Source organism: Triticum aestivum, unplaced genomic scaffold (assembly GCF_018294505.1).
Source record: "Triticum aestivum cultivar Chinese Spring unplaced genomic scaffold, IWGSC CS RefSeq v2.1 scaffold32849, whole genome shotgun sequence".
Taxonomy (NCBI): Eukaryota; Viridiplantae; Streptophyta; class Magnoliopsida; order Poales; family Poaceae; genus Triticum; species Triticum aestivum.
Window position 1 is genome coordinate 35,024 of NW_025227679.1, and position 6,000 is coordinate 41,023.

A 6,000-nucleotide genomic window follows, 5' to 3' on the forward strand; every position below is an offset into this window, starting at 1 on the left:
GTTAACTATTCTTAAAAGTGTTTCATTTTTTATGAAAACGTTAACTTTTATTAAAAATAAGAAATTTTCACATTTAACCTTGTTATGGACTTTATTAAAATTGGGTATAAAAATGATGCACAATGGCACATGAAGCTGGTTGTGCCTTTTTCGCCTGATGCAACGCACGGGCATTTGTACTAGTATATTCAACTCATGTAAAAACTAATCTTCGTTACATGGCCGAAGCCAGCCATATTTATAGGCGACCCTGAGCTTACAAACCGACCTGGACTCTATCCTAACATGCAAAACACTCACGTGCAAAACAAAGAGAAGGAAAACTAGGACTCTATCTCTCAACCATGTAACTAGGACTTTCCTAATAAAATAATCCGGCAATGTTGTTAATCATGCAGGATCAAGCCTAACCAACACGCAGGATCTAACCAACCAAAACAAGACCGTACCATAGTAGTTTCTATTCGGATGAAACTTACTAAAATAAATTACGCTACTTGAATTGGAATAGCACCGACCAATGTCCAACTTGAAGTACGAAAATTAGGCGTGACTTCTTCAGCTGGTGGTTCTGATGATGGTACTTTCATTGTAATTTGGCCAATTGTCAAACTATTTGAGTTGATAACTTGATCTCTTTTCGCACGGCTGGTCACATCATCCCCTCCTCCTTGAAACAAAACCGTCCTCAGTTTTGCGGTAGATTTCATGGATTTCTTCAATGAAACAGTTGTGTCCATCATGATTTCTCCCGTAAACATAGATGGCAGAACATGTCGTCTTCCGGCTTCCAAAAAGAGTATGTATTGGACCGTCCCTCATGCGTGGCACGACAGTCATATTGCCACGGTCTCCCCAACAATAAGTGACATGCATCCATCGGCAATACATCACAAATCATTGTATCAATATAGTCACCAACCGAAAAATTGAGACGCACCTTGTGAGTAACTTTCAGTTTCCCCGACTGATATAACCATTCGACGCAGTGGGGTTGTGGGTGCTTCTAGGTAGGCAAAGCTAAAACATCCACCAAGTCCTTGCTGACCGCGTTGGTGTAGCTTCCTCCATCTATGATCAACTTACAATTAGTGTTGTTGATTTTGCACTGAGTTTGAAAAATATTCCAACGTTGCCTCTTATCCCCAATGCGATCTTCTTGTACTCGCTGCACCATCAATGATGGATATGATTCGGCAGCTTCAAAACTCGCGGTCACCTTTTCAGCATATTCAAAATTTTCACTAGAAGTGTCGAAAACTGCCTCTTCATCACTAGCGGATGCATAGCCATCTCTTGTGAGTAACACTCTTTTCTCATTAGGACATTCACGCTTCATATGTCCCCTTCCTCCATACTTGAAACACTCTATATTACTAGTGCGTGTGGTCGACTGCGCACTAGAATCAGACTTCGACAATCCTAATTTGGAAGCATCCTTCTACACAGAATCATGAGAGCGATTTGATGTTACCGTCCTAGAGCTAGGAACGACATCCTCACTCTTATGTTGCGAGCGTCGCCATGTGTTCAAAGTGGTACTAGGAACTTTGTTAACTTGGTGTCGCTTAATCTGTTATTCCGCACGCACAGCTTGGTGCACAAGATCTTGTATGTTGTCGTAGACCACCATCTCAACACGATCCTGCACCTCAATATTTAGCCCATTAAAGAAACGTGCCATGGTCGCCTCCGGATCCTCCGTTGTTCCTGTACGAATCATAAGCAATTCCATCCCCTTGTAATATTCATCAACACTCATATTACCTTGAGAGAGCCGCTGCAACTTGTTGTACATATCTCTTTTATAGTGCTCAGGAACAAAGTGTCGCCTCATGAATTCTTTCATCCCTCGCCAAGTCGTCGGGCGATGTCTCGAATGACAAATTTGGTTCCACCAAATTAGCGCGTAACCGGTGAACTCAATTCCAACAAGTTGAACTTTCTTCTCCTCGCTATAATGATGGGCATCAAAAATTTGATCAACATGCATCTCCCACTCCAAATAACCTTCTGGTTCGCACTTGCCGGAGAACGAAGGGATTGAAATTTTTATGCGCCCAATTCCATCATCCACAGGCACACGCACAGCTTGATCAACTCGGTCATGCACTCCGCCACGTACGGAAGTTTCAGGGCGAGGCTCATAGTGTTGTGTTCGTGGTGCGTGCCCCACCCGGTCAACGCCGTCATCGAGACCATCATCTCTAGCATGAGGTTGTGCCGCCAAACGACGATCATGCACACCGGCATGTCCGTCGCAAGCAGGCGGTGCATAATGCAGTGGAGCCGCCGGAGCAGTCTGTGGTGGAGCAAAATTCGTCGCCGGCATATTGATGATGTCTGCCAAACCATCGAACCGAGTGATCAGGACATCTATCCTTTTGCCTAGCACATCATGACATTGCTTGATATAGTTGCATGTGTGGTCAAAACCATCCCGAATATTTTGAGGAATATCATCCGAATACACTGGACGTACAACTTCCTCAAAATTAGCAGCAACCTCATCACCCTTGTTGACCGAGGTTGACATCTTGATCAACACAGTAACGTGAACAACCTTAGCTCTGAATACCACTTGATAAAGACTCGACTAGATGCGAGTTGGTCCGATCTTTCACGATACTGGCAGCAGCACAAGAAATTCCGGCCAAGCAAAGATGCAAGACCGTCATATCAAAAACTGGCGTCGAGCAGACTGAATCAACTTCACGTGTAGCAACGATAAAATCCAACCTGGATCAGCAAAAGAAAACAAAATATTTGGTGTCCCCTGACATGGGACGTTTTCTGACCTTTTATATTCAACTCACGTAAAAACTAATCTCCGTTACATGGCCGAAGCCAGCCATATTTATAGGCGACCCTGAGCTTAGAGCATCTCCAGCCGCGCCCCCAACAGCCCCCCCAGGCGACTTTTTCGGCGCCGTCGTGGAAAAAATGCCCCAGTCGTGCCCCTAGGACGCCGAAATTCGCCGTTTCGGCCCGTTTTTGGGCCCAGCGATCGCAGGCCGGCGCACTGGGGGCGCTCGGGGGCTCCGGCGCAAGGGAAAAGCACGGCTGGCCCACACCGTCGGGCTAAAAGTCAAGTCTTTCTTCCCTGACTCGCCTTCCACCCCCCCCCCCCGCGCGGTCGGCCGCCAACAGCTGTTTCACGGCGCCGCCCGCCGCCCGCCACCGCTAGATAGCCAATCCCCGCCAGAAAAAGAGCAAAGGTTCGCCGACGCAGCCCCCTCCACTAGCAGTTGGGCGTTTTTCCACCGTTTCCGGCCGCGGAGGGGCAGTTTAGCAGCGGAAGAAGCTGAAGCCGGGCGCAAGGTATTCGGCGATTTGCCTGCCTCGGCGATGGACTCGGATGACGAGGAAGCGCTTGCCGTGCTACTGGAGGAGGAAGCCGAGGCCGACGTCCAGGAAGAGGAACATGTCATGGTGCTCGCCGCCCTCGCCCAGCTGCTGGCGAGCAATGAAAAGCCACGGCGAGGTGGCTCGGCGTCGGGGTGGATGAAAGCAAAGAACCGGCATCGTCTCGAAGGCTATTGCATGCTCTACTCCGACTACTTCGCCGATGCTCCACTGCATGGCGACAAAACATTTCGGCGCCGTTATCGGATGAGCCGAAAGCTCTTCCTCAGGATTGTGAATTCCATCCGAGAGTTCGACAGCTACTTCAAGTGCAAGATGGATTGCACCGGCACATTTGGATTCACCTCGATCCAGAAGTGCACGACAGCGATGAGGATGCTTGCATACGGAGCTCCCGGTGATTGATAACCCACAAGTATAGGGGATCGCAACAGCTTTCGAGGGTAGAGTATTCAACCCAAATTTATTGATTCGACACAAGGGGAGCCAAAGAATATTCTCAAGTATTAGCAGCTAAGTTATCAATTCAACCACACCTGGAAACTTAGTATCTGCAGCAAAGTGTTTAGCAGCAAAGTAATATGATAGTGGTGGTAACGGTAACAAAAGTAACAGAAGCAAAAGTAATATGTTTGGTATTTTGTAGTGATTGTAACAGTAGCAACGGGAAAGTAAATAAGCGTAAACCAGTATATGGAAAGCTCGTAGGCATTGGACCGGTGATGGAGAATTATGCCGGATGCGGTTCATCATGTAACAGCCATAACATAGGGTGACACAGAACACTAGCTCCAATTCATCAATGTAATGTAGGCATGTATTCCGAATATAGTCATACGTGCTTATGGAAAAGAACTTGCATGACATCTTTTGTCCTACCCTCCCGTGGCAGCGGGGTCCTTACGGAAACTAAGGGATATTAAGGCCTCCTTTTAATAGAGAACCGGAACAAAGCATTAGCACATAGTGAATACATGAACTCCTCAAACTAAGGTCATCACCGGGAGTGGTCCCGATTATTTTCACTTCGGGGTTGTCGGATCATAACACATAGTAGGTGACTATAGACTTGCAAGATAGGATCAAGAACACACATAAATTCATGAAAACATAATAGGTTCAGATCTGAAATCATGGCACTCGGGCCCTAGTGACAAGCATTAAGCATAGCAAAGTCATAGCAACATCAATCTCAGAACATAGTGGATACTAGGGATCAAACCCTAACAAAACTAACTCGATTACATGATAGATCTCATCCAACCCATCACCGTCCAGCAAGCCTACGATGGAATTACTCACGCACGGCGGTGAGCATCATGAAATTGGTGATGGAGGATGGTTGATGATGACGACGGCGACGAATCCCCCTCTCCGGAGCCCTGAACGGACTCCAGATCAGCCCTCCCGAGAGGTTTTAGGGCTTGGCGGCGGCTCCGTATCGTAAAACGCGATTATTTCTTCTCCTTGATTTTTTCTCCCCGAAAGCAAATACATAGAGTTGGAGTTGGCGTCGGAGGAGCTCCAGGGGGCCCATGAGGTAGGGGGCGCGCCCTAGGGGGGGGGGCGCCCCCACCCTCGTGGACGGGGTGTGGGCCCCTGGTCTTCATCTTTGGCAAGGATTTTTTACTATTTTTAACTTGACATTTCGTGGAGTTTCAGGTCATTCCGAGAACTTTTGTTTTCTACACATAAAACAACATCATGGCAATTCTGCTGAAAACAGCGTCAGTCCAGGTTAGTTCCATTTAAATCATGCAAGTTAGAGTCTAAAACAAGGGCAAAAGTGTTTGGAAAAGTAGATACGACGGAGACGTATCAACTCCCCCAAGCTTAAACCATTGCTTGTCCTCAAGCAATTCAGTTGACAAACTGAAAGATAAAGAAAAACTTTTACAAACTCTGTTTGCTCTTGTTGTTGTGAATATATCAAGCCAGCATTCAAGTTTTCAGCAAAGATTATGACTAACCACATTTGCAATAATTCTCAGGTCTCATAATTACTCATATCAATAGCATAATCAGCTAGCGAGCGATAATAATAAATCTCAGATGACAACACTTTCGCAAAACAATCACAATATAATATAACAGAATGGTATCTCGCTAGCCCTTTCTGAGACCGCAAAACATAAATGTAGAGCGCCTTTAAAGATCAAGGACTGACTAGACATTGTAATTCATGGTAAAAGAGATGCAATCATAGTCATACCCAATATAAATAAACAGTAATGAATGGAAATGACAGCTGTGCTCTCCAGCTAGTGCTTTTAATAAGAGGGTGATGACTCAACATAAAAGTAAATAGATAGTCCCTTCACAGAGGGAAGCAGGGATTTGTAGAGGTGCCAGAGCTCGGTTTTGAAATAGAGATAAATTATATTTTGAGCGGCATACTTTCATTGTCAACATAACAACTAAGAGATGGCGATATCTTCCATGCTACACACATTATAGGCGGTTCCCAAACAGAATGGTAAAGTTTATACTCCCCCTCCACCAACAAGCATCAATCCATGGCTTGCTCAAAACAACGAGTGCCTCCAACTAACATCAGGTCCCAGGGGGAGTTTTGTTTGCAATTAATTTTGATTTAGTTTGCATAAAGCATGGGACTGGGTGATAACCCACAAG